Genomic DNA, 26,829 nt, shown 5'->3' on the forward strand with positions numbered 1-26,829 from the left:
AGACCACTTTTCCTTTCTGTAGAAAGCCTCTCTTAGGGTACATGTACTTAACAGAAATATAAATTGGGTGATTTAGAAATGGGGTGGCTGGTCTTAGTGTCCATTTAAGGCTACAGCACAGCTTGGAAATGGTGATGTCCCAGCCTCCCAGCTAGCTCTTACCAGTCAAACGCGAATGCTGTTTGCAATCTTCTGGCTGCAAGCAGCTGTCTGGAGAGCAGATGGGGTGATTCCAGGTGTTTTCCTTTTTCCAGAAAAACACTCCTGGGCTTCAGGAAAAAAACCTGCCTGAGCCCGAAAAAACTGCCATGTTGTCAATTCTGCCCGCTGAGCCCACGGACACATGTTCAGTCCACCATGTCTCCACTGGAATTCCCATTCATGTATACCTTTTAATAGAATGTGTTAGGCAGAAAAGGTGCTACCAGATTCCTTCTGATTTTTGGCTACTGTAGATTAACATGGCTTTCCTCCTACAAGGGTCGACATTTTCTTATATTACTTATAATGCATCCAGTTGGTCCCTGCTGTATTAGAAATGTTGTGATATAGCTACTGAACATGGTTAGTCCCTGCATTATGCATTATCTTAAACTCTCATTTTACACAGGAACACTCTGTATTATTTTGAGTACACAAAGTACAAGCACTTTGTTAACCTTTGCATTTGCTGCTGTACTACAGCACTACCCAGAAGACTAAATTAAATTTAGATCAAATTGCCCTCAATTAGAGCAAATGGAGAGGTAAGATGCCACCATGGAATGAAATTTCTATTACACTGGGGTAAGGATTGGAGGTTGTTAATGACCTTTTTTTTTTTACAATTGCCTGATATAATTCCCAAAGTGTCATGAAGAATTAGATTTTTTCTCTCCCTCCTGATGTCTGATATTGCAAATCAGGCTGTGGTGTCATAACAAAATAGCCATAGGTATTTTCTTTTGTAAATAGGTTACTCTTCTTTTCGAAGTAAATTACATTTATCTGTGACTTCCCCCCTTTGGAATAAGTAATGCATATCTGGAAAACAGCAGATTCAGAGTTTAATTTATGCCAGGCCCTGGCTCTACAACCTGGAGGACTGATAAGCAGATTAAAAAAAACAAAAAACTTTCATTTAGCTCAAAGTGAATTTCATCTGCATGCTAGGATTAGATTGTAATTCTAAACACTTATTGGGAGGAAACACAGCACTAATTTATGTTTGTAAAATCAGAATGAAATATAATTGGGGTGCTTTCACAGTTGGGTTCCTTTAGACAAATGCCTGTCCTATATTTATGTATGCATTATTTATATTTATAAGGTATTGAGATATGATGGTCTCAAAATGACAAAAATAGAGTGCAAAAAATACAGAAGCAGATAGAAAGCCATTATAATAAATTTACAGTATAAAGCCAATCTGATATTTTTTTAAAAAAAGAGAAAGCTAAAACAGATAAAAGAAAAGTTAAACCAAGCAAGATAATAGGGTTTAACATAATAAAGATGTAAAAGGACAAAATGCCAAGACCTACAAAAACATTTTGCCTTTGTAATGGAAAGAAAATGGTGTTGGTGTTAGACATATTTTCCTAACAGCATTTCATGATCCCTCGGGCTTGAGAAGGAACTTGCAAAATACGAGCTTATGCCATGGGCGAGGTTCTTCTCTGTAGAATCTAACTCTCTTTAGCATTCATGATTAGTAAGGGCAGAGAATGACAGGTCCACCTGTGACCTCCATATGTTTACCCAGAAGGTCTATCATGGGAATGTAAAAAACAAACAAACAAACAAAAAAACCCTGCCTCACCTCTAGGATTATATTTAGCTGAATGTCCTTATATTTCCACTGTAGGTCTTCTGGGCAAGCATCTGGAGGCTATTACTGGGACAGCTGGTCCTCCTGGTTTATAGAGAACACTGGGAAGGAGGTGAGTTTAATGCTCATAGGCAGGGAGGAGATAAGCAAAACCCAACTATATGCTTCTGTAACCACCAGGAAAGGGACACAATACTAAATAATCTTTGTCTACCTTGAGCATGGGATTCTGAACTCCAAACCCTCCACCCCTGGATAAATTTGATCCTATGTGCTTCATTTGGATAGAGTAAATGCTTTCCAAAGATGTAGCACTTCCATTATTAGTGCTATTTTTTTCCTGTCCTGATCCAACTGAATTTCATGAATTTTGGCCAATAAGAAAATGAGGAAATAGTAGGAAAAGAGGGTGTTTCAACATCTTCTGAGATTTAGTGGGTGTTCACTTCTCTCACATAGGCTTAATTTATGGGAAGTCAACCATGGCATGATTTGGCATCTTTAATTATAAGTGTCTATTGGTTGTCTGTGGTTTTTGTTCAATGAACAGACCATATATATGCACCAATAAGAAATCTGATTGATTACGTGTTACTCCAGCTTTGATGCCATTTTTATCACACAACATTTGACTTAATTGCAGAGGAATAGATGGCTGTTTTTAAGTGATTAATCTAGAAAGTGTGGTATATAAATGCCATTTGCTCTGATATCTTCTTTTCTTAACTGACAACTAGAAATGCTTAGTTCATTTATTCAATTCCTTCTTTTTCTTACATCTGCCTAGGTATCAGTGAACAATACACTATTTGAGGAGTAAGATATGATTTGCAGGAGATGGTTGAGTAATATGTACCTCTCTTCAGAATCAGTTGCTACTGACAACTTTAAAAAAAAAAATGTTTTGTTTTTTTTAAAAAAAACCTCTTCAGAAGTAAGCTCCCTGGCAAGAAAAAAAATAAAGCTGGATTATTGCATTTTTTTCTGGGTTTACTGGGAGTAATTCAGTCCATTATTATAGGCAAGCATATATGTTTATTATTGATAGGAGTTGATGCCTTCATATAACAGATGACACTGCTATGTTCATCTTTTACAATGCCAGGAATAACTTACCCAGTTAAAGCACAAGGTTAAGTAACAATGTGAAAGCATATAACAAGAAATAGGGAAGGGGGAGCAGGGAAGAGAAGTTGAAAATGTGTTTTGCCTTTCCTGTGGAATATACAATGAGCAAGTTAATCACTCTTTGTTTAGCATGAATGTGTTCTTCAGACAATCTTCTTATCTCCCCTTCTCTCCATGGTTTCAAGCATAAGGCAAAAATATTGTTTTTATGTCAATTACACTGATTTTGGTGCCCAAAATTTTGCACAGCACATAATTAAAAATGGAGTTCAAAAAGCAGAATCCACAAGGAAAGAACTCAGGGAAGTCAGGGGAATATAGCCACTTGGATCCGGGAAGGGAGGGAAGAAGATGTTCTGGTTGCTCTGCACAGTTGGGATTCCTGGCTGTCAGGGTCAGCCTCGCTTCGCAATAAGACACAGACTCACTTAATGGGTATTAAGGTTTTCTGGTTTATTGGAATTATAGCTGACAGAACGAAAAACGGGAACGGGGTAGGTGGTGTGGAGGTGCCCCTTTTATACCCTCTTGTATTGCCCTGGGCTTCCCCACCCTGCTTTGTCCCAATCCCTCTTGATGGGACCCTTGATGGCTGCCTGGGCGTTTTCCCGGTGTCTTCCTTTGTCTCCCAGCGTCGGTTGTGTCCTCCGGGGCACCAGGCGCAGCTTATCTCCATTCTTCTGATGTCTTTCTTTTCAGTTGCCTATGGGTCCATGGGTGTGGGTGCTTTTGGGTGCTTGTGTTAATCCCTAGTTTGATTATCTCCTTCCTCTATTTCTTAATGATCATGATCCACGTTGTGAGGCTCTTTGTGCCTTGCAACGAGGTCATGACATGCTGCCCCCCCAAAGATGTTCTTATGGTGCTGGTTTCTCTGGGTATGCCTCATGGAACTGTCTTGCTAGTTGTCTTGCCATGACGTGTCATGCCTGGACCCACTCTGGGTGTGAGAAATGTTTCCATTTCACGAGGTATTGTAGCGTACCTCTTTGCTTTCTTGAGTCCAGTATTTCTTTTACTTCAAAATGTTGTTGGTTGTCTATCATTATGGGTGGGGGCGGAGGTTCTTCCGTATGCCATTTGGATGTGCTTGTTGGCTTCAGTAGTGCACAGTGAAACACTGGGTGGACCCGTCTCAAGTTGTAAGGGAGTTCCAGTTTGAAGGTAACTGGGTTGATTACCTGTGTGATTTTGAAAGGTCCAATGAATTTCGGTGCCAATTTCTTCGAGGGTTGTGAGGTCTTTATGAACTTAGTGGAGAGGTAGACCCTATCTCCCACTTTGTAGTTCGGTGCCTCCGCCCTGTGGTTGTCCGCATATTTTTTGTACGTGGTTTGTGCGTCTGCTAGGGCTGTTTGGATGATTGGCCAGGTTGTTGCCAGCTGTGCCGCCCAGTCGTCTGGTGAGCAGGGCAGGGTTTCAGGTTGCGGCAATTCTGGTATCGGTACAAAGTCCCTTCCGAAGACCACCTTAAATGGGGTGTGGCCAGTGCTCTGGTGTACCGCGTTATTATAGGCCACCTCTGCAAAAGGTAGTAGGTCTACCCAGTTGTCCTGTTGGTAATTTATGAATGCCCTCAGGAACTGTTCAAGTGTTGAGTTTAGGATCTCCGTAGATCCGTCCGTGTGTGGATGCCACGCAGTGGACAGTGCTTGCTTGGTTCCGATTAGTTTTAAAAATTCCCGCCAAAACTTTGACATGAACTGTGTGCCTCTGTCAGTCACCAACCTGTAGGGGGCACCGTGGATCCTGTATATGTGTGTTAGGAACAAACGTGCCAGTTGTTGTGCGGAGGGGATAGTTGCGCACGGGATGAAGTGTGCCTGTTTTGAGAAATAGTCTTTTACCACCCATATCACTGTTTTTCTTTGGCTGGGTGGGAGGTCCACAATGAAATCCATGGAAATTTCTTCCCATGGGTGGGAGGGGCTGGCTACTGGCTGCAGCAGCCCTTGGGGTTTCCCCCCTTTCCGTTTGGTGGTGGCACATGTGGGGCAGTTGGCCACGTAGTCTTTTTACGTCTTTTCTGAGGTTTGGCCACCAAAATTGCCTCCTCGTTAGGTGAAGGGTTTTTACGAACCCAAAATGCCCTGCAGATTTGTCATCGTGCGATCTATGTAAGATCTCCCCCCGCAGTGATTCGGGCACGTACAAGGCTTTTCCTTTCCAGGCAATGCTGTCTTTAAAAGATACATGGTGTCGGTTGTTTTGAAACCATGTATCTTTCTGTAGTGCTTGTGTGAGTCTTTGTTGCCAGTTCAGTGAAATTGGACGCCGGCTCCGATTGCTCCCTGCTGTTCGTGCTGGCGTGCGCTGATTCCTTGTCTGGCTACGCGTGACAGCTGGGCAGCCCAGCTGTTTCTTGGTCCATACTGTCCCCACAATGTCGGAGGCTTGCGTGTCGTCCTGTGGCCATCGGGAAAGGGCGTCTGCCAAGAAGTTCTTCTTGCCTGGTATGAATTTCAGCGTGAAATTGAACCGGCTGAAGAACTGAGCCCATCGCACCTGCTTTGGGCTGAGCCGTTTTGGCGTGCTGAGTGCCTCCAGGTTCTTGTGGTCTGTCCAGACCTCGAAGGGGCAAGTGGCCCCTTCCAGCAGGTGCCTCCATGTTTCCAGAGCTGTCTTTACTGCAAACACCTCCTTTTCCCATATGTGCCATCTCCGCTCTGTTTTGGAGAATTTGCGGGAAAGGTAGGCACAGGGTTTTAGGTGGTTGTCGGAGTCCCTTTGAAGCAGGATGGCTCCGATGGAAAAGTCGGAGGCATCTGCCTGCACCACAAAAGGCTTGGTGGGGACGGGGTGTTGTAGCACTGGCTCAGCTGTAAAGAGGTTTTTTAGTCTCTCGAATGCCGTTTGACAGTCAGCTGTCCAGTTTAGTAGTGCCCCCGGGTTTCTTGATTTGTGCGTGTCCCCCAAGCCCTTAGTCTTAAGCAGGTTAGTTAGGGGCAAAATAGTCTCTGCCAGCCGTGGCGTGAACCCCCTGTAGAAATTAGTGAATCCCAGGAGGCTTTGAAGTTGTCTCCTTGTGCGTGGGCGCTCCCATGCCAGTATGGCTTGGACCTTGCTGGGGTCCATTTCTATCCCTTTAGCTGAAATCCTATACCCTAGATAGTCAATTTGTTTTTTATGAAACTCGCATTTGGTGAGCTTAACAAACAGCTCTGCCTTGCGAAGTTTCTTGAGCACTTCTTTTACCAAGCGTTCGTGCTCACGTTCCATTTCTGTGTAGATTAATACATCGTCAAGGTAAACCAAACCTCCCTTAAAAAGGTGGTCATGCAGGACCTCATTAATTAACTGCATGAATACCCCCGGTGCTCCTGCCAGTCCGAATGGGAGCACCTTATATTGAAACGCCCCCAATGGGCAGTTGAAAGCAGTTTTCCACTCATCCCCCTCCCATATCCGTATACGGTAATAGGCTTCCCTTATGTCCAATTTAGAGAATACCTTACCCTTTACCAGGTGGGACAAGATGTCCTTTATTAAGGGTAAGGGGTATTTATTCGAAATGCTTGCTGCGTTTAATCCACGGTAATCTGTACAGAGCCACAGTGACCCGTCCTTTTTCTCGCGGAAGAGGACTGGCGCTCCCACTGGAGAGTTTGCTGGCTCGATAAAACCTCTCACCAAGTTTTTGTCTACGAAGTCCCTTAATGCTGCCAGCTCTCGCTGGGTCATGGCGTATATTTTTGGTTTGGGTAGGGGTACCCCCGGGACCAGTTCAATGGTGCAGTCCGTCTTTCTGTGGGGGGGGAGTTTGTCCGCCTCTTTCTCGCCGAAAACGTCGGCGAAATCCCCGTATTTGGTTGGCAGTCCCTCTGGCAGTGCCGTCTCTCTGTGCTCCGCCATCATCGTCGCCCCCCCCCATGGCTTCTCAGGGAACCCTGTTCCCTGAAGGTGCTTGGTATCGCCCATCAGCAAACTTAATCTCTCTGGTTCTCCAGTTGATGACTAGGTTTTGCTGCACGAGCCATGGGATCCCCAGTATGAGTTGGGGTTGCCCCACCGGTGCCACGATGAAAGCCAATTTTTCCTCGTGGCTGCCGAGACTTAGCGTGGTTTCTCCGGTGTATTGGGTGACCGGGCCCCCTCCTGCTGCAGATCCATCGAGCTGCGAGAACACCAGTTGGTGCTGAAGTGGATAGCAGCGGAGGTTAAGTGCGGCTACCAGGTCTGGGTGCATTAGGCTTTTGGAGCAGCCCGAGTCAATTAGTGCCCAGACCTTTTCAGTTTTATTTCGATGGGTGAGGGTAACACGGACGTAGAGGGTGGGGCATTCCTTACTCACCCCTTTGTCGTAGAGCCTGTCACTGTCCTCCACCTGTCCTTCGGCGCCCCTTAGGCCAGGTGGTTGTCGTTTCCCGTCGGCTCGTCGGGGTTGCTTCCCTCCTCCTCTGAACTGTAGGGGACGTGTCTGTGTCAGTACTCCCCCTTCGCCGCTGGTCGCTTTCTTGGCGCCAGGGTTGGTGCGGTTTGTGCCCTCCTCGGGCTCTCTCTGGGTGTCATTTTGGGGCATGCGGCTGCTTTGTGATCTTCCTTGCCGCACATGAAGCATTGCCCTTTAGCGAAGCGTCTGTCCCGTTCCTCCTTCCAGGGTTGGGGTCTCACCCTCGCCTGCCTTGCGCTGGTGCGTGGGGGTCTCGCTGCCTCCATCTGCTGCGTTTCCCTCCTTGCGTGGAGCAAAGTGTTGTGAGCGTTCTCCGCTTCCGCTGCCAGCCGGATCCAGCCCGTCAGGGAGCTGGGGTTGTCACGGCTGAGTGCCCACTGGAGGACGTTTAAGTTGAGTCTGTGTTTGAACTTCTCAATCAGTGTCAATTGAGACCAAGTGTCCACTTTTCCGGCTAGGGCTTGGAACTCCATGGCATACTCTGCTACGGAGCGCGGGCTTTGTCTGAGTGTCTCCAGCGCCCTTTTCACCTTTTCTTGCTCCAGGGGGTCCCTGAAGTGCCGCTCCAGCACCTGCAGGAATTCTGTGCTGTCCTGCAGTGCCCGGGCACCTGATTGGCACAATTGGACGTACCAATCGGCGGCCCGCCCTTTTAGTTTTATGGCCAGGGCATTTACTTTGCCCCTTTCAGTTCTGAAGCAGGGACCCCATTCTTCGAGGTAGTACCTCGCGTTTGTCAGGAAAAAGGAGAGTTTAGAGGGGTCCCCGTCAAACTTTATGCCAAAGTCCTTGGCAGCTGTCCTGGTTTGGCTCCTGACGCCCTCTGTGTCATGCCTCGGGCTCTGCGGGAGCTGCTGCGGGTCGGGTTGTCCCCAGTTTTCTTGCGGTATTAGTGCCTCTCTCTGGGTCTCCTCGCAAGTTCGTCGTCCCATCGCTCGGGGGGGGAGGGCAGGGCGTTCTTCCTCGGTCGGGCTCCTGGATCCAGGCTCCGCTGTCGCCGCCACCACACGCCGGGTCGTCCCTCCGCCTCTCATCCTGGTGCATCTCCAGTCGTCGGGTGGGTTCCTGGGACCGAGCACCGCCGCCGCCGAGGTTGTCCCGCCGTCTCACGTCCGGGCGCGCCTCTGATTGGTGGGCGGGCTCCTGGGGTCGGGCTCTGCCGTGGTCGCCACCGTCCGCTGGGTATCTGCCCTGTCTCTCGTCCCGGTGTGCCTCCGGTCATTGGGTGGGCTCCTTGGGCCAGGTTCCGCCGTCGCCGCCGCCCCGCTCACCCCACCGCCGCTCGTCCGGGGGTGCCTCTGCGTTGCCTCCGCTGCGGGGTCCCTGCGCTGCCGTCAGCTGTTGCAGCATCAGCCGCATCGCCTGCATCCCTTCCTCCAGCGCGTCGAGCCTCGCCGCCGTCCACGGCTTCCCACTGGGGTGCTCGCCGCTCCGCTCGCCCTCGCCGTTGGCCATTGTGGAGGACGGATCTTCCCTTGGCCCCTCTGCGGTGCCAGGCGCGCCCTCGCCTCTGTGCGCCCAGGGTGGCGGTTCGTCTTGCGCTTCCTCCGGGGTTGCCTGCGAGCCTGGAGAGGGTCCCCTCGTCTCGCCCCCGGTGCCCCGTGGGCTCCGGGGTGCTGGGGTGGGTCCCTCCCCCACCGCTTCCCCCCAGCTGGGTCCCATACTTACCGGGGTGTTACATAGCCTGGACCTCAGCTGCATCCCGCCCTGCGAGAGTGGGGCTTCGTTGCTGGGCGCCGAAGGGTTGCGCCGCCTCGGTTCCTGGATTTCCATACCTAGCTGGGTCCCTCACAAGCTGGTTGGATGGGTGCTAGGTGAAAATTTTTTTTCGGTTCCCGTTTTTATGTCAGGGTCAGCCTCACTTCGCAATAAGACACAGACTCACTTAATGGGTATTAAGGATTTCTGGTTTATTGGAATGATAGCTGACAGAACGAAAAACGGGAATGGGGTAGGTGGTGTGGAGGTGCCCCTTTTATACCCTCTTGTATTGCCCCGGGCTTCCCCACCCTGCTTTGTACCAATCCCTCTTGATGGGACCCTTGATGGCTGCCTGGGCGTTTTCCCAGTGTCTTCCTTTGTCTCCCAGCGTCGGTTGTGTCCTCCAGGGCACCAGGTGCGGCTTATCTCTGTTCTTCTGGCGTCCTTCTTTTCAGTTGCCTATGGGTCCATGGGTGTGGGTGCCTTTGGGTGCTTGTGTTAATCCCTAGTTTTATTATCTCCTTCCTCTATTTCTTAATGATCATGATCCACGTTGTGAGGCTCTTTGTGCCTTGCAACGAGGTCATGACACTGGCTGGCAAGAACCTTTTCTTTCTTTGATTCAGAGATATACAGACATGTCAGCCCTTTGAGGAAATCCAGACAGGAAACAAAACCATGAGTACTAACACTACCTTCATCGTAAGGTTACAGTAACAGAATCTTGCAAGTCTGAAAGCACTCCTCCCCCTGCTTTACTTTCCAGAGAACTAGGGAGGGTCCCTCAGTTGCTTCCTCCACCCCCATTCCTCCTTTAGATTCAGATTTTGTTTATCAGAGCATTCTCTAGGCTGCAGCTCTTCCTCCTGCCTCCCAAGATTATTCTCACAGCCCACTGCAAAAAGTCCTTTTCAGGAGTAGTCAACACATCGAGGAGACTTCATTTCTGACCCCTGCATATTCTATAGGGAGCTTTGAAAATACAGTGATAAACAGTTGAAACACTAAGTAGACCCTGACAACTTTCTAAAGGCAGATTTCTTTGTCAAGTGAACCAGTTTTCCCCAATCTGGTACCTTAACCAGATTAAGGTTTCTTACCCCAGTAACACTGCTGCGATGCACCAAATCTTTATTCTGATGAATGCCTGAAAAAAAGAGCTACTGTACTGTCTGGTCCATTTGAGTGGCAAGAGTAGTGTGCAGAGGCAAAAACTGGTGATGCTTATGCAACTCCATAGCTGGAAGCTACAGGGCTGGATCTCTGAAGAAGCAATGGGAAGCATTAAATTGGATGTTTGCAGGCACTGTGTGTCTCAGATTTTCCAACTGAGAGTCCTCTGTGTCAGCATTTAGAACATCCTGTTGAACAATTTGCAAATAAATGTTTAAAAGCACAGAAGTACATAAAGCACAACCACATCAAATTATCCTAACAACATGTAAAATTGAACAGAAGTGAAACAGATTACACTGTCCCTAGTAACTGCCAGGAATCATGACAGTAAACTCTTAAAGGTAGTAATGGATATCTCCTAATGCAACCCTCGCCTCCCATCGTATTGCTCATATTGGCTGTGAAATATTTCTTTGGTGGTATTGTGCAAGTATATCTTCTGATGTAATTTGAAATGTTGACTTTTTTTGAGCAGGGGTGGGGGGAGCCATGAATAAGCTTCTGGAGAGAATGCTGCAGCACTTCATAAATTTATTATTCCAGCCATAGATCCTTATGTAAAATAGCAAGCTGTCAGGACTTAACCAATCAGTGGAAGTACTACAAATATTTTATGATTAAATCACTATATTTTTCAATCATGCTATTAATAGATGTCACCCAAAGCATACTTTATTATAGAAATGTCAAAAAATATATACCCTTGTATGCCTTGAGGAGATTAATCATTATCTCATTAACCATTGCCAAAAGGAAACATCCGTGCATTTTGTAATATACCTAATTTGTAGGAAGAGACGTCTATTTTTAGAAACAGGAACCCACAAGAAGAGTTGTTATAGTTAATTCTCATGGTTACACAAGATGTTATACCTGCTTTCAGTATTTTGAAATGGAATGAGATGTTCTGAAATCAGCACATCAATCGACATGGCAAGCATTTGTAGCTGTCAAAACTTTTCAAAAATGACAGGTGCCTCTTGTACCCTTGCGTTTTCTGACAACTCATAATAGATCGGAAAACGGGACTATGCAAATTCTTTTTAGATGCTTGTGTTATTGCTTTTGTGGCTTGTGTTATTCCAGCCTGCCCCACAGAAGGCACAATATTTGGATTCATGTGAGGCACTGGGAAAATATTTCTGTTTCTTCTCTCTACTGCATTGCCTGGTTGAATACTATTTTTAAGACTCTTTCCCATGTGATTATGAGTCATATGGAGTCTTAAGAGATTTAGTAAGATGACTGGTTATAATACATTCCTGGGGCTCCAAAGGGTGTTGTCTTGTTACGCTGTTCCCAATATTTCAGCTTTAGGAATGGGAGCAAATGCCATCCAATTTATTCTGTACTAAGGATGCACATCAAAGCTTGAATTGGCATTGGATTGGTAGATTATGATGGTATCATTAGTATACGCTGACTGTCCCTGCTGTTCTTGTTGTTCTATGTTTATACAATATTATATTATTTTAGCTTGTGACTTAAGTAGCTCCATTTTATGCATGATAATTTTTCCCATCTCAGGAATTACAGTATACAAGATGCATTGATTGATTATGCTAAGTTTCATATCAAGTCTCACTCTCTGATTGATTATGTTATAGCAAACTCCGATTAACCTTCATGTTGTATCAAATAAGAAGACAGAGGTAAAGCAATGTACTGTTGTGGGAGTAGCAAGAGAAACAGTAGTAGTGTTCTCATGTAGGAAACCTCCACCACATGCTTAGGTTACATTTTTTGCACTATCCATAATAAGTGTGGCTGCAAGTTCATGCAATATTCTGCTTTCTTCTTTTGGCTATAGTAAACAGGAATGCACATTCATGGATATGGGGGCAGTGATGATAAGAGATGGACTCAAAGTGCATCATAGTGCTGTTGCAGAAGACTATTGTAATGACAAGGAAGAATAGATGGTATGTCCCATTTTCTTCTGCGCTTTCTTATTTAAATGGCTTCTGTTTTGTTTTCTTGGGCATAGCATGACTAAGGTCTTTTTTTCTGATTTATTAAGGCCATGCAGGCTGTGTGTGACTCAAGGGAGGCCCTCAAAGGCCACATGTGAGTCAGGGAAGGCCCTGGGAGGGCTGGCACAAGCTATGCATCAGTTGGGAGAGGCTGGGGGAAGGCCAACACAGGCCACATGTGGGTGGGGTATGTGTGCTGTGGGCAGGAGAAAAAGCAGGAGCGACTCTCCAGAGTGACTTTCAACATTCCCTGACAGCTTCCCCATTGACTTTGCTTGTGGGAAACCACCAGGAAAGGTCACAAATGGCAATCACATGACTACAGCTCCTGCAACATCACAATCTTGAGTTGTGCCCCTGAGCACCCAGATCACGACCATGTGACTGCAGGAGTGCTGTGACAGCTGGAACTTTGAGGACTGGTTGTGCTCCCTTGTTTTCAGTGCCACCATAACTTCAGACAGTTGCTGAATGAATTGACATAAGCCAAGGACTACCTGAACTTTATCAGAATATAAGGTTTAGTAATATTTAATTTAAAAATAGTAGGCTGAAAGGAAAAATCACTTTTAAATTTGTTTCATTCTGTTATAAATCATTTTTCAAAATTGTTGGGCTTTATACCATTGCTAGCAAACATTTTGTTTGTATACACACACACACATACACATACATAAAACCTGATTATTGTATTTTTAACAGTTGGAATCCCTTTGAGCTTGCTCCTTACTTCACCTCTCTAGCTATTCATTCAACTGTTTTGGCCCCAGCATGTTATCTCTTTCTTTTGGAAGTGCTTTGCCAGCTCCAGGGTTAGCCATTTGTAGAAGGGAGGCTTTGATGTAACATAATACCACCCAGAGTTCCTCTTTTGGGGGAGATGGGTGGTAACAAAATTTGAATAAACAAACAAACAAACAAATAATCCTTTGCTAGCTGACAGGCAAGAGTGTTAAGCAATAAATAAGCTTAATTCAAAATGCATGTGCTTGGAAAGGCCTTCCCAGGGATGAACTTCAGCATAGACTTGCCCTGGAAAGATGCTGCACATTAAATATTATAATCTGGGGAATGTTTGCCATTGTGTTTAAGAAGGATGGGGGTCCCAAGAGCTGAAGGAACCTGAGATTTGGTTCTGTATTCACATTTCTTTACTAAATGATGCTGTTTCTTGTTTTGCTATCTTGTCTGGATATTTTTTGTCTATATTATCCTTTACCCTTTTATTTTTAAGTTTTTTATTCTGTTGCTTTGCTTTATTCAATAAACTGTTTTGGCTTCTAATTCATACTGTAAGTCTGTTTATTGCCTTCAAACCTACATACCAACTCTCCCTATTTATTATAGCAAAACATGCATCAGTTGATGTTGCTTTGTATACCACAGCACATGTTCACAAAGAGTGGATCCCTTTGAACTCCAATGTGCATTGGAAATTTGTATTTGAAATTAGGTGCAATGACTAACAAAGCATTTTTGGAAGGAAATGTCCAAACTGAACAGTCTAAAGTTCCTTTTTAGGTCAATGATGTTGGCCAATCTTTGTCCAAAGTGAATTCATTAATAGAGAAAGTTCAAGGAGGCTTAAAATGCTGTTGTACTTGAAACATGTTCTACAATGGGAAAAAATGTCAACAGATCATAATCAGCATTGGTAGCATATGATATATTGACATATATATTTTTTACATTGGGGAATATCACCCTGTCATTCAAATTTATAGCACCCCCTTCCTTTGAAGGAGGGCACTGAAAAATTCTGTTGTCAGGCAATGTTAATAGTTTTCTTCCCTATTTTTTTCACACTAGAAATTGTGTTCAACAATATATCTAACATCTGAATGTCTGTATTACATTTTTGTTTTTTTGTCTACTGAAATCAAACAATGTGTTTCATTAACAATGACTATGTAACACTGAACATTAAATCAAAGGAACAATATTATGGAATAAAATATTTTTATTTGATTTCTTTACTATTTCAGCTGTTCTATTTCAGAAAACACTACGTGTCTGTGTGCATGCTTCTGCTTGTACGGATAATACTGTGCACTACTGAGGTCCAAATATATACATTTATAAATTATATAGTTAACCCGATGAAGTCGAATATATTTGTATGATTGCTCTGGACATTACTAAAGAAATATAACATAAAATCTCCTTCAAATCAAGCTTGATTCCTCATGATTTTGTAGATACATCCACATTATTTTCTTGGCAGTCATATGGAATTGTTTTACCACTGGCTTCTTCCAGGATGTCTTTTAGATTTCCCAGGCTAGCCTGCAGCCCTGGAATTTCTTGAAATTTTCTCATGAAAGTACTAAGATATAAAAGTAAAGATTTTTTTTTTCCCTTGTTATGTTGGGAATCTTCTTCCAGGATGTCACACACTATCCTCGCTGTCTCGTAAAGTTAACCCAACAAATGAAAATCCATTAGAAGCTCATTAAACCATGTTTTTCATTGGAGGCATGAATGACCAGGCTCAGTTGATTACATTTTGGATACATTTGCAAAGACCCAGCTACTTTGAGAGGTATGCGATGTTGAGAAAAGTTGAGGGAAAAGGAGGAAGAGGAAGATTAACAGCAAGCTGGGTGGACTCAGTTACAAGAGAAGCACATATGCCCTGAGAGATCTTCCTGGAGAGAACCTATCGATGTGGTCATTAAAAGCTGATACTGACTTGAAGGCAATTAATCAAACATCATCAAAAAAGCAGAAGGTATGCCAATGCTATAATGTGAGAATTCCAGCAAGGGCTCTATTTCCTTTTTGTGGTTGAAAGAGGAGCAGTTTACATTCACTGTTATGATAACTGACACTGAAGTAATTCTCACAGAGGATTTTGTTTTCCAGCTTCCAGATCTAATCTACCATAAAGAACCATACTCCAATGGTTCTCTATGGTAAGGAAAGCATTTGCTTTTCATGTGGAAAGACATGAGTTTAACCTCTAGAATCTCCCTTTAATTGTTATAGGAAATGGGAAAACAGCATGCTATGAAAGCTCGAGAACCATTGCTAGTTATGGTAGACAATACTGAGCTAAATGACTAGACATTTCAACTTCCTACGTTTCAACTGAATGAAAGAAGAAGCAGGATTATGGCACTTTCCCCAATTCCTTGTCTTTAATAACAAGAAAAGACAATAATATCCAGCATTCAAAAGTATTTTATATTGCATTTGTGCTTTTTCACTTTGATATCACAGGAAGAAGAAACACTAATTATTCATTCTTTCTCCCTCAAGAGATTTATGGAAAACCAAGATCAACTCACATCATACATCTTTCTCTGGTGCTTCAGCTGTGGAAAATAGACAACGTAAGAATGATTGTAATGAGAGGGTGGGCCTCTGGAATAGAAATCACGTGAGCTTTTACAACAGAATCTAAAGAAAAGCCCTAAATTCTTTTCCCAGCTCTACAAAGACAAAGAGCTAAGGCTAAATTTAATTCCTTTTTGTTAATTCACTCTGTTTTGGAACCTTTTATCACACACTGATTTTGCCATATACTTCTGAAACTGTTCCCTTAAATGGTACTTTCAGGGGAGTTGCAACGGGTTCTGTAAATTGCCTTTCAAGGGAAGTTAATGATGCAAGGCTATCCTGAGATATTTGAATATACTGGCACTTAAGCAAAAAGTTACCCAAGATGGGATTGTTTCAGCCAGTCAGGATGCAGGGTGTTATGCAGTTATTGAAGCATGTCTAAATATTCCCTCCTTTATGCAATTTCTTGTACTTTGATAGGTTGTTTGCATTTGATTAGCATAATCTTCATAGGATTATTCTACTCCCAGCACCCTTACTTCCCTTCTCAGCAGCCAACAATTTTTCATCTTTACCACAACAAATACATGTTCTTCACTGGGAAAAAGACAGACATTGAGAAGAAACACTCAACATTCAGGAATTTAAATGCATCTTTCCAGAGTTTCTTTTAAAATGGAGACAAACAGTGCTTTCACAAGTTGAGCATATTTTCCAAACCAAAGCTGAGAATCCTTCTGAGGTATATTCTTTTAAGACACGGGGTGGGGGGGGGAAGGACTATCAATATTATTACCAATTTCAGAAGCAGAAGGAGAGATATGGGTGTTTTGCTCTTACAGTGAAAAATGCTATTTAGTAATTTAGTCCTTCAATGAGTTCATTATGTGGCAAAGCAATGAAAATTTAATTCAGGGTTAGCAAAAGGCCAGTTAAACCTGTTCACCTGGAGTTATCAAATACATTCCTCTAGGCCCTGATCATTTATTTACTTAGGGAATTGCTTCCATTCAACCTTTTGAAGCAGAATTGAAGTCCTGCTAACAATGACAATTGAATCTGGCCAATACAGGATACAAAATGATGGAATTAGGTTACAGGAAGCCAGATTCTTAATGAAGGTTAGAAAAAACTTCCTAAAAGTAGCAGCAGTTTGACAGTGGAATAATTGCCCAGATTGACGGTAGATTCCTCTTCACTGGATGTGTTCAAGCAGAAGTTTAAACAGCTATCTCTGTCCAGACAGGGATACTTTAAGCTGAGCTGGGGGTTGGACTCCCAAGCTAACATACAATAATAATGTAAAAATATAAGAATCATAAAAAAGATACAGTGATCATGCACTAATAATAGAATTAAAATCTACCAACAACCAATCAATTAATCATAGCATAACCAGTATTTGTCCTAGTGCCCTCAAGTATCCTAGTACAAACAGCCATATGTGCCTCATACTCCAAACGTGCTTTAAAATAACCCAGTTTTCACAAGCTTTCTAAATATCACAAGTGGGGGTGTAAGTAATGTTAATGTTTTCTACTACAGATTAAGGTTACTATGGTAACTAATCATTTTGGCCAGGTGAAGAGGTTGAATTTATTTGTCCCCTTTTCGGTTGTTAATATTTGCACCTGGGGGGAAGAACTTGCCTGGACTTGTTTTAGTTTCAGTTTCCCTTCTGTGTAGGCATGTAAAGAGTTAAGCAGCTCTCACTGAGAGCCTGTAAGAAGGCAGAAGCCTTTAAATATGTTTGCTTTCTGTAAATAAAATTATTTTTTTATAGAAATGCCTGGTGTGTGACTTTTCTGATCTCTCCTGGGCCAAAAGCTTTCCTAGCAATCTGCTAACAAGTAAGGTTGTAGATCTTCTTTATGGTGGAATGGCCTGCCATAGGGGAGATCCTGCAGAAAGTGTTCACCCTCCAATTCCCTCTGCAGGCATTCTTTGGGTAGGGGAATTCTAACTGGTGTAAGTGGTCTCACAGATAATCAGCCTTGATCCATGCAGGATTTTAAAGATGATAACTAGTATCCTGAACTGCACCTAGAAGTAAATTGGCAACCAATGTATCTTCCATAGTGCCACTGCTATATCGGAGCATGATGTTATCTCACTTTGCACTAGTTTGAAGAAGCTTCCAGAAGGTCTTCAACAGCAGTTCCCCCACACAGTGAATTACAGCAGTTAATACATACAGTATGATGCCAAGGGTGTGAATAAACTTTGCCTTCCTTTATCAAATTCAGGAAAATATATTTGAATCCATGTCCTCCACATCAGGCCATTTTGTGGCTGCCTTGATTGCAAAACTGTGGCATTCCCTTCTTAAAACAAACTGAGTTAGTTTTGTATTTAGGGTATATGGGGAAATACTGATTTAGCACATTTAAAACTTTGAGCCCCAATTTTGCAATCTTTACATCTCCCTCTGACATGCCTGTTGAAACAGATAAAACCTGTAGTGTAACATCTAAAACAGTTATAACTGTTTGAAAATAAAATCACCAATAAAATCACCAAACTCACTGAAATTAACAAGTCTTACCAACATCCTTTATGTGATATGCCTTGACCCTTACTTGGGTCCTCAGCTTCCTAAAAAAATGTTAAATGTAACCCTGAACTAGACAAACCTTTTGAGTTAGTAAACTGAGCATTTCTTCAAGCTCTTGTGAACAATAGCATGATAAGCATGTCATCTTAGTGACTTTATAAACAGGGATATTTTGGTAGAATGTTGTATTATACTTTAATCAAATTTAAAGATTCTTCTGGAGCTAAAGATACACAAAACTTGCTCACTGCTGATGAAACAACTTTGTATTCTCCCTCATAGACATTTTTTTTTAATGGTACTTTCGAGAGAGACTTGACTCCTGGTGGACTGCCTGGACAAGTCCCTGCAGTTTTCTTGGCGAGGTTTCATAAGTGCTTTGCCCTGGCCTAGTAACATACAGTACACTTACAATAAACTGTTGCTTTCACTGCTACACATTATCTAAAGCTTTTTATGGTCACCAGTGCATTGCATTAATTTACTCCATGGTCCCACCTTCTGCACTGCTTCCAAAACAAGTGGCTTAGTCAAACTAACCATAACAATTTCCTGTATGAAAGTACAAGGATGTTAATGGATTGTTCCATTTTACCCTGTACCTAACTGTACTTATTATTGAATAGCTGTAATTCAGGCACATTGTCGACAGCATGTGTTAGTTGGATAAACACTTATGGAAGGCTTGGGAAGGCGAAGCTAGTGCGTTCTTGAATTCTTACCAGGGTTTTCTTTTCTTTTCTTTTGTTTTTAAAGTCCTTCCTCAACAGCAGACAAGAGAAACAATCAGGTCTCCAACAGCTCTGCCTTCAGGACAGTATCAGTTTGATGAGTTCAGGCCTGGGGTATTGCTTGAGATTGTCTGCCTGGAAATTACTTTGCATTATTCCCTTTCAGTTACTCTGCTGGAAAGTTGGAATACCAGCAGACTGGTGCTTATTGCACCCAAGTGAAAGCTGTGAAGCTTAGCCCTCTTAGCTGTCTTGGTAAGCCACCTCCATCTGAACAATATAGACTTCTGTCAAATTTTCCCCAACAACATTCTTTTTAAACTTCCAAAGAATGCCCACTCTCAATTTTTGCCAGATAATGGGGCAAGTCTAACTCACTGGAGTCCTTCTATTGGTGGGTGTGCTTTGACTCAGCTAAAAATGCAGAGTAATATGTAAGTAGACAGGAGAGCAGTTAGCAAGCCCAAGTGAAACCTCAAAAGGGTCTTTCTCTTTATACGAGGCCCACTAATGGTGCTCTATGAAGTGAAAATCTGCCTGTTTGCCATGCCTCACCATATCAGTTTCTTCCTTAGTTTTCAACATTTTTAGTACGCAAAACAGTCAGATGAACTGAAGTGCTCTGTCTTGATGATTTGGAGTAGAGGCACTGAACTGGAAACCTCACTTTGGCATCCTGAGTTACTGTATCAAAGTAGATTGCTTTATTACCTGGAGTGGAGGTGGCTTTGCACTGATGGTGGTGTTGACTGGGAGATGGAGAGGATGTGAAGCATCCAAATTGAGCATGTAAAAGAAGGGGGATGTTTGAAATGAAACATATACACACAATGCTCATGCTTAGTCTACAGCAGTGTTTCTCAACCTTGGCAACTTTAAGATGTGTGGACTTCAACACCCAGAATTCATGGCTGGCTGGGGAATTCTGGGAGTTGAAGTCTACACATCTTAAAGTTGTCAAGGTTGAGAAACACTGCTCCAGAGTCTGAACTTGGTATCAGTAACTAAGTGTTTTAGCACCTTGGCTACTCTAAGTGGTTCAAGGACAAAGTTTATGCTTCCTCATGATGCTGAGAAAAACAACTGCATATGGATCTCATTTCAAAAAGAATTACGTACAGTGATGTGTATATGCATTTCTCTCTCTATGAGGTTCAAGGCAAAAGTAATGCATTATTATTCATGATAAAGAGATTCTGAAAATGTTGAGTCTTTGATTACAAGTAAATGAATTTAAGCCTATTCTAGAAGAAGCTACTTATCATACTTCACCTGTTTCTCCAAAAGTTTGCTCATCCAACTCTTGTTTATCCATGCACTAATTAACAAGCCTTTAAATTTTGAGGAACTAAAGGAAAATAGTTACCCCAGAATAATGAATCAGTCCAGTGAAAGAGGCTGTGATCATGGGAATATCCCTACAGAGACCATTTTACAGAAACTGTTGAATTTTTATATGCATTCTTGTGAATAATTTATATGTTTTGGAAATCTGTATTTATTATTCTATAAGTACAGTCATATTTATACATGATGATCTGATAAAGTTAAAATTAAAGATGTGTTTTTTTATGCATAATTATCCAAGGGAAGGCAGGTCAGTGGACATTTTTCAGTGTTCATGTCTCTTCTTAAAATCATTCATCTTGTCAATGGTTTCATAATGATAAATAAGTAATTAGACTGATAAAAGTTTGGGGATTTTTTTAAAGCAACATTATGTTACCTTTGCTCGTATTCTTCATTTTTTTACTATGTAAATTGTAATTTATTATTTTATTATTCTTCCTCTCAGTGTTTGTGTGTATAGGTATATTGCATTTAATAATTAATGCTCTTTATCTTTTACTCCTGTCCCAGTCTGAGCCAGTCTTCCATATACCATAGGCATCAACAGATGGGTCCAGGAGTATTGCCTTGCCTGCCCATCATGACTTTGGCCAGTTGAGGTTTTCATATTGTCATGGGTCTCACACATGTCTCCTCCCCCACCTGTTTGAAAGTTGCAGCTTTTATAAGCAATTCTGCTGTTCTGATGCTGGGGAGAAGGCTCAAATAGGAGGGTAGGGAGGTGGCACAGGTGCCTGCAATTGCTCATCAACAGCCTGCTCTTCCACACACATATTATGTTCACATAAGACAATAAGAGTAGACTCAGTCACCAGCCTTACTCACAGCCATGCTACATACCACTCTGCTAATCATGGCCAATTTTGGTACAATCTGGCTATTTTACAAGATGCCCAAATCCCATCAATAGAAGTGTGTACAACATACTGAGACACATACAGCATGTTGAAACCAGATAGAATAAACAATTAAAAGCTCCTTGAAAAGTATTGTTTTGGGGCCTTTTAGTAAGAAACAAAGAGGCTAGGTATCTTAACCCAGCAGAGTGCATGCTCTGAAGAGCTGGGGCAGTTGCAAAGAAGGCTTAACTCTGAATACAATTGTGCTTGAGGGAATAATAAAACCCTTCCACAGAATGTCAGTGCTGTAACAAAAGATAAGGTTAGTTTATCAGATAAAAATTAGGTCAATCATGTTTCAGGCCTATTGCATCAAAAATACATTGATCAAACTTTTACCTTTTGGCTTTGGTTGATAATATGAAAACACAGTCCTTGATGCTTTCCAGCCTAGATATTGCTGATGTTTGCTGATGGTGTGGAGGAGGAGGAGGAGGAGGAGGAGGAGGAGAAGAAGAAGAAGAAGAAGGAGGAGGAGGAGGAGGAGGAGGAGGAGGAGGAGGAGGAGGAGGAGGAGGGAAAAAAAACAACCCTCTTTTCCTGATTTTACTGACAGAAATGGATCTTTTAGTTATTTCTTCATAATTGCTTACTCAGTGGAATTATTTTGGAGAGAATAATCTGAGGGCTTCATGTTGCTAAACTAAAGAATATTTAGAAAGCCACAATAATATAATTAATTATAATTCCTTTTAGTAAGATGCTTGTGTCCCACTATAATGTTAAGCTTTTCAAATTCCACAATACACATGCTGTTGCTTTTAGAGTTTCACTTTAATCTAGTTGCATTTTTTTCTCAAGTTCCACTGGGTTGTCTTAATGGATAGCTGAGGTGCTCACATAAAATCCCAAACACTTCTGAATCATGTTTGAGAGTGCACAACCCTCATGAATATTTACAAGGATAAATATTAAAGACAGAGACAGTGAAAGATTAAATAGATAAGTATACATGTGTACACATAATGTATCCAAGAGTTATGAACTTTCTGAGAAAATCTAGATTTTTAAAAGTTTCAAAAAGATATGTCCTATTAGTTTATAACCCTAAAAAAGCCTCTTGAGAACACATGTTGTCCTTGTCCTCTTTAGACTATGAGGCGGCCAGGTAGGGTTATAATCAAAAAACACTCTTTATTAATACAACTATTTACAATAATAAGTCCATGTGATTAATGAGGTAGACTGATTCCAATCAAGACCATCTGGGCAACAATAGGAGAACTGGCCAGATTGCAGGAAAAGGCTGCGGCAGAACAGCTAGGCAGGATTCGCTGACCGGAGCTGTGGAACTAGATGAATCTAGGGCACGTGATAAGACTGGAACTGGAGAGGAGTATCCGCAATCTGAAACACTGCTTGAACTGGGCAGACATGTGGAGGCTAGGCAAAACCAAGCTGGAACCATTGGGCAAGGCTTGGCTTTGGAGGCAAGCCTGAACTGAACTGGATATTCCAGGCTAGACTGGGCACTGGAAGCAAGACTGAGCTGGGCTGAAGACTCAAGACAAGGCTGAGAACTCAAAACAAGACTGGACTGGACTGGACTGGATTGGAGATCCTGGGCTAGTCTGGGAGCTTGGTGCATGACTGGGTGGGACTAGAGACTCTGGACTAGACTGAGAGCTAGGAACATGACTGGACTGGGCTGCAGATCCTGGGCAAGGCTGAGAACCCAGAGCACAACAAGACAGGACTGAAGTTCCTCAACAAGGCTGGGTTCTTAAAGCATGACTAGACTGGACTGGAAATCCTGGGCAATGCTGGAAGCTAGAAGCATGATGAAACTGTACTGGAGATCCTGGACTAGGCTGAGAGCTTGAAGCAAGGCTGGGAATGCACTTGGAATGCACAGAATGATGGCAACGAGGTCCAGAACTGGACACGAGGCTGAGGTTGCTAGAATCAGCTGGGAAAGGATCCTCTGTGACAGCATGTGCAGGATACAGGTCCTCCATGATTGGAAATGCAGGTGCTGATTCCCCTCTGGCTACAGACAAGGTTTCCAATGTGGGTTAGGACTCTTCCACAATGGCTGTGAGCTCGAAAGATCAGTTGTCTCCAGCAGCTTGCTCTTTGCGCATCTGCCTTTTATGCCGATCTTTCGCACACCTGTTTCCACCTGCAGCCAATTGGGCTGCCATCTCCGTCACGTACTTTTCTGCACATCTTTCCTGTGTGCTGATTGGTGGATTGAAATCCTTCTCCAAAGACTGGCCAATCAGTGTCTGTAACTTCTCCCATGCTGCTGAGTCACTTCTGAGTTTTGCTTTCCCAGTTTCTGCCTGGTAAGTTTCTGTTTCCCCTTCTGACTCAGAAAGAGTGTTGTTTTCTGAGTCAGAAGCCGGCTGAAACCTCACAGTCCTTTGTACAGCTGAATGTTACTAATAAGGGTCAATCAGAACAACTGCTGACAAAAATACTCAAATTCTGATTTAACTCATTGAGAAGCCTAATCAATTTCTCACTGTAGTGATTCCAGTTCAGTGGATTGGCAGTCTAAATTCAGCCAGAATATGACAGCATCTTTCATTTGATAACTGTCAGCCAGGATATTTGTCTTCTTTTTTTTTTTATTTGATACTGTCCTTTTATTTATTTGTTTGTTTGTTTGTTTATGCCCTGTAAGTGTTTACATTTTCATTATGGGAACAGAATTTTGTTGATCATGACAAAGAAAACCCACCATAATTTATATGTGATTATGTAAATGAGAAATCCCACTGAGTAGAAAGTGACTGATTCTTCTGAATACTTAATAGCAAACCACAGTCTGCTTCCATTTGTAAGGAATAGAAATTCCACATATTACAAAATCTCACAGATTTTGTAACTCGCATAGTCATTATGACCGACAAAGTGGGCCCATGCTGTGTGAATGCAAATAAACACACTACACCATTTGTCCAATATGCTTCTCCAGAGCTCCATGTGAGCTGCAGTCTGCATGGAGCATTTCTACAAATTCCTCATTTTGTATAGAAAAGAGATAAACCATTATGGGAGGCAAAGAAAGCACAGGAGAAAAGATCAGTGGATTTGGACTGAATATTGTGCATGTGTATTTAATTGACAAATGACCATAGATTACCATAGCATTTGATTTCCAATTTATACAGGACCATAGATTGCCATAGTATTTGGGTGTACCTTTAGATACACCGGAAAGCTTATTTATTTTCTCAAGGGGCTTTCAGGAATGGTTCTTCAGCTTTGCCAGCTTGGAATCAGCACTGTTATCTTTTTTTCCCTATTGAAGCTCCCAGTGATGTAGTTAAAAAGCTATAGAACCACTCTGAAATCAGCCAAGTGCTTTCCCTATTCTCCCACCATATAAGTGTCATTGCAAGCAAATTGCTCCTTTATTCACATCACACGCTTTATTTCAGGATTTTTCTTATTTTTCCTTCTTCCAATCTCCATGCTTCTTCCCTCTCTCTATCAAGAGTTCTCTAGGGCCAAATTTCTGAAAAATGAACTGCAAAGAGGCTACTGCTATAAGGAATAATATGATATATATATAAGGGTAGAGGGGGAAAAAACCACAATCAAACCCAGAATATCTTTTATATTAATTATGATTTTTAATTAAAAAAAAAACTAGTAAAATTTTCTATTGTAAATATCTCATACTTTCTTGAAGCTGAGAACAGTATCAGTTTCCTATTTTATCAATATGTAGTGATTTGGTAACTTTGTGTATGAGTGCAACTCTTCTGATCACTTCATCTGAGCCAATGTCCAGTATCATTATTGTTTTTTGCAGTTTCCACTGCAAAAAAATAGCATTACTAGACACTTAAAAGGGGCATCACTAGACATTTGAAATATTTTAGGCTAAAGTATATAAGGCAAATTTGCTATAAATTATCTTATAATTAATGCACATAAATTGAGAATTATACACGCACATTTAGAAATAGTTACTAGTGTTTACTTAAATTTCACTGAAATCAGATAATACTCCATTCCCCATACAAATCAGGCCTCCCAAATGAAGTTAATTTTAAATGAAGTGGAATCCAGTTCTTAGTTTAGATTTGTAGGGTCCACACAGCAACCTCCCAATCTTCAGCCAATTGTGTGCTATTTTAGTAATCTGGCAGAATTCGTATATGTGTTCCTTTCATCATTCTTGTTGTTGTTGTTGTTGTTATTATTATTATTATTTCTGAAGGAGTGGTATGTTAAAGTTGTTGCCTAACTTTTCAAATATGAGTCATGCTTCAAAGACCCATGCACTGATTAGCACTGATTAACACTGATTTTCTATTGTAGAATTGGCAGTTGGCTGCTCAATTTTTCTAGTGTTCTGAGTTTTTATGATTGATCAGACAAAATACAGTATGTAGGGTCTTTCTTGTGAACCACCTCAATTTTCCTTTTTTTCTTAGCATAACAAAGATAGAAAGAAATCAGTTTAAGGAAGTAGAATTCAGGTAACACACATGAACCAAGTTACAGTTCTCCTCTCCCTCCTGCATTTGTTGCCAAAGTAATTTAGAATGTAGTAAATTACATTATGACCTAACTGCTCTACACTTGGAGATTAACTATTATCTACAAGATTACTGCTTTTGCTAAAGTAACAGTGTGCTGATCCTAAAATTCCCCAAAAGAGTTAATCAATGGTTTCAGTTAAACAGAGTTGGCAACCTCTGTTTCTTTCTGGTATCTCTGGTTCCTCTTTTCCCTCTGGATATCTGTGCCATGCTGAGTCATCTTCCATGCACAAGGATTCCTGTGTCAGATCCCATGCTGCATCATCTTCCATGCACAGGGACTTTTATGTCAAATCCTCTTTGATAGTCTTGAATCCCCCTGTAGCCTACATCTCTTCTGCAATCTGAAAATATCTAATTCCATCTTCATCAGGGGACCTTTTTTCCTTCTCCTCTCCTTCCTCCAACTCCTCCCTGCTAGCTTCTTTGCCGATTTCAACTTTCCTTCCTCCCGTGGGAGACTTCTCTGTTCTTCTCTCACCCTCAGATTATCAGCACAAATTCACACTGAATGTGTGAACAGTCCTGTGACTTGAATAATAATAGGAAAAAATTAAGAATCTCAGTTCTTAGTGACTGAAGACCTATGCTTTCCCCTTGCTACCATCTTCCATATGTAAGGCTTAGCAGGACATCTGTCAGGATAAAGTTTTCCTGCACTTTCATTCCAATCATATAAATACAGCCAGCCACAGCAAGGTGTTGCTATCAGAAGGAGGCATAGCAGGTGACTTTCAGAGCAAATAGCTGATAGCTGAGTTAAAATGAATTTTAGAGAAGAATTTCTTGTGAAACAATATTGTATGGATGCAGACTTACAAAATTCCCTGAGGAAAAGTAATTATTTGAAGTTTACTTTTTAAATGTTTTATTTTTTTTTATTACTGAGTGAAAAAATGGCAGTAATAACAGCAAGTACTACTAATGATAGTAACGGCTCACCATAAGTGATATAGATGAAAACATAAAGAAAACTTTAATGCTAACGAATGATGAAATAATCCTAAAATCAAACTAAATGTTTAAGCAGTGACAAGGCAACATGTTAATTGTATTAATAATAGAAATAAGGTTAATTGCTGTGCAATGAATGTTTGGAAGGATTCAAAATGCTTGTGGTCAGTATAAGGCAGGAAGGCTGGAGAAAAGGGCAGAGGAAAAAAAAGAAAGGGTGAAGAACAAAGTTAAAAAACGGACTGAGCAATGTGAAAAAAGAAGAGGGTGCTTGGAAAAAAATGGAACAAAAAAAAAAAATACAGAGGTGTGCCTTTGTGTGTATCTGTATCCTTAAAAAAAACACCTTCAGTTTCTAGAGCTGTTTCTTTACATG

The sequence above is a fragment of the Candoia aspera genome, chromosome 1 (genome assembly GCF_035149785.1).
Source record: "Candoia aspera isolate rCanAsp1 chromosome 1, rCanAsp1.hap2, whole genome shotgun sequence".
Taxonomy (NCBI): Eukaryota; Metazoa; Chordata; class Lepidosauria; order Squamata; family Boidae; genus Candoia; species Candoia aspera.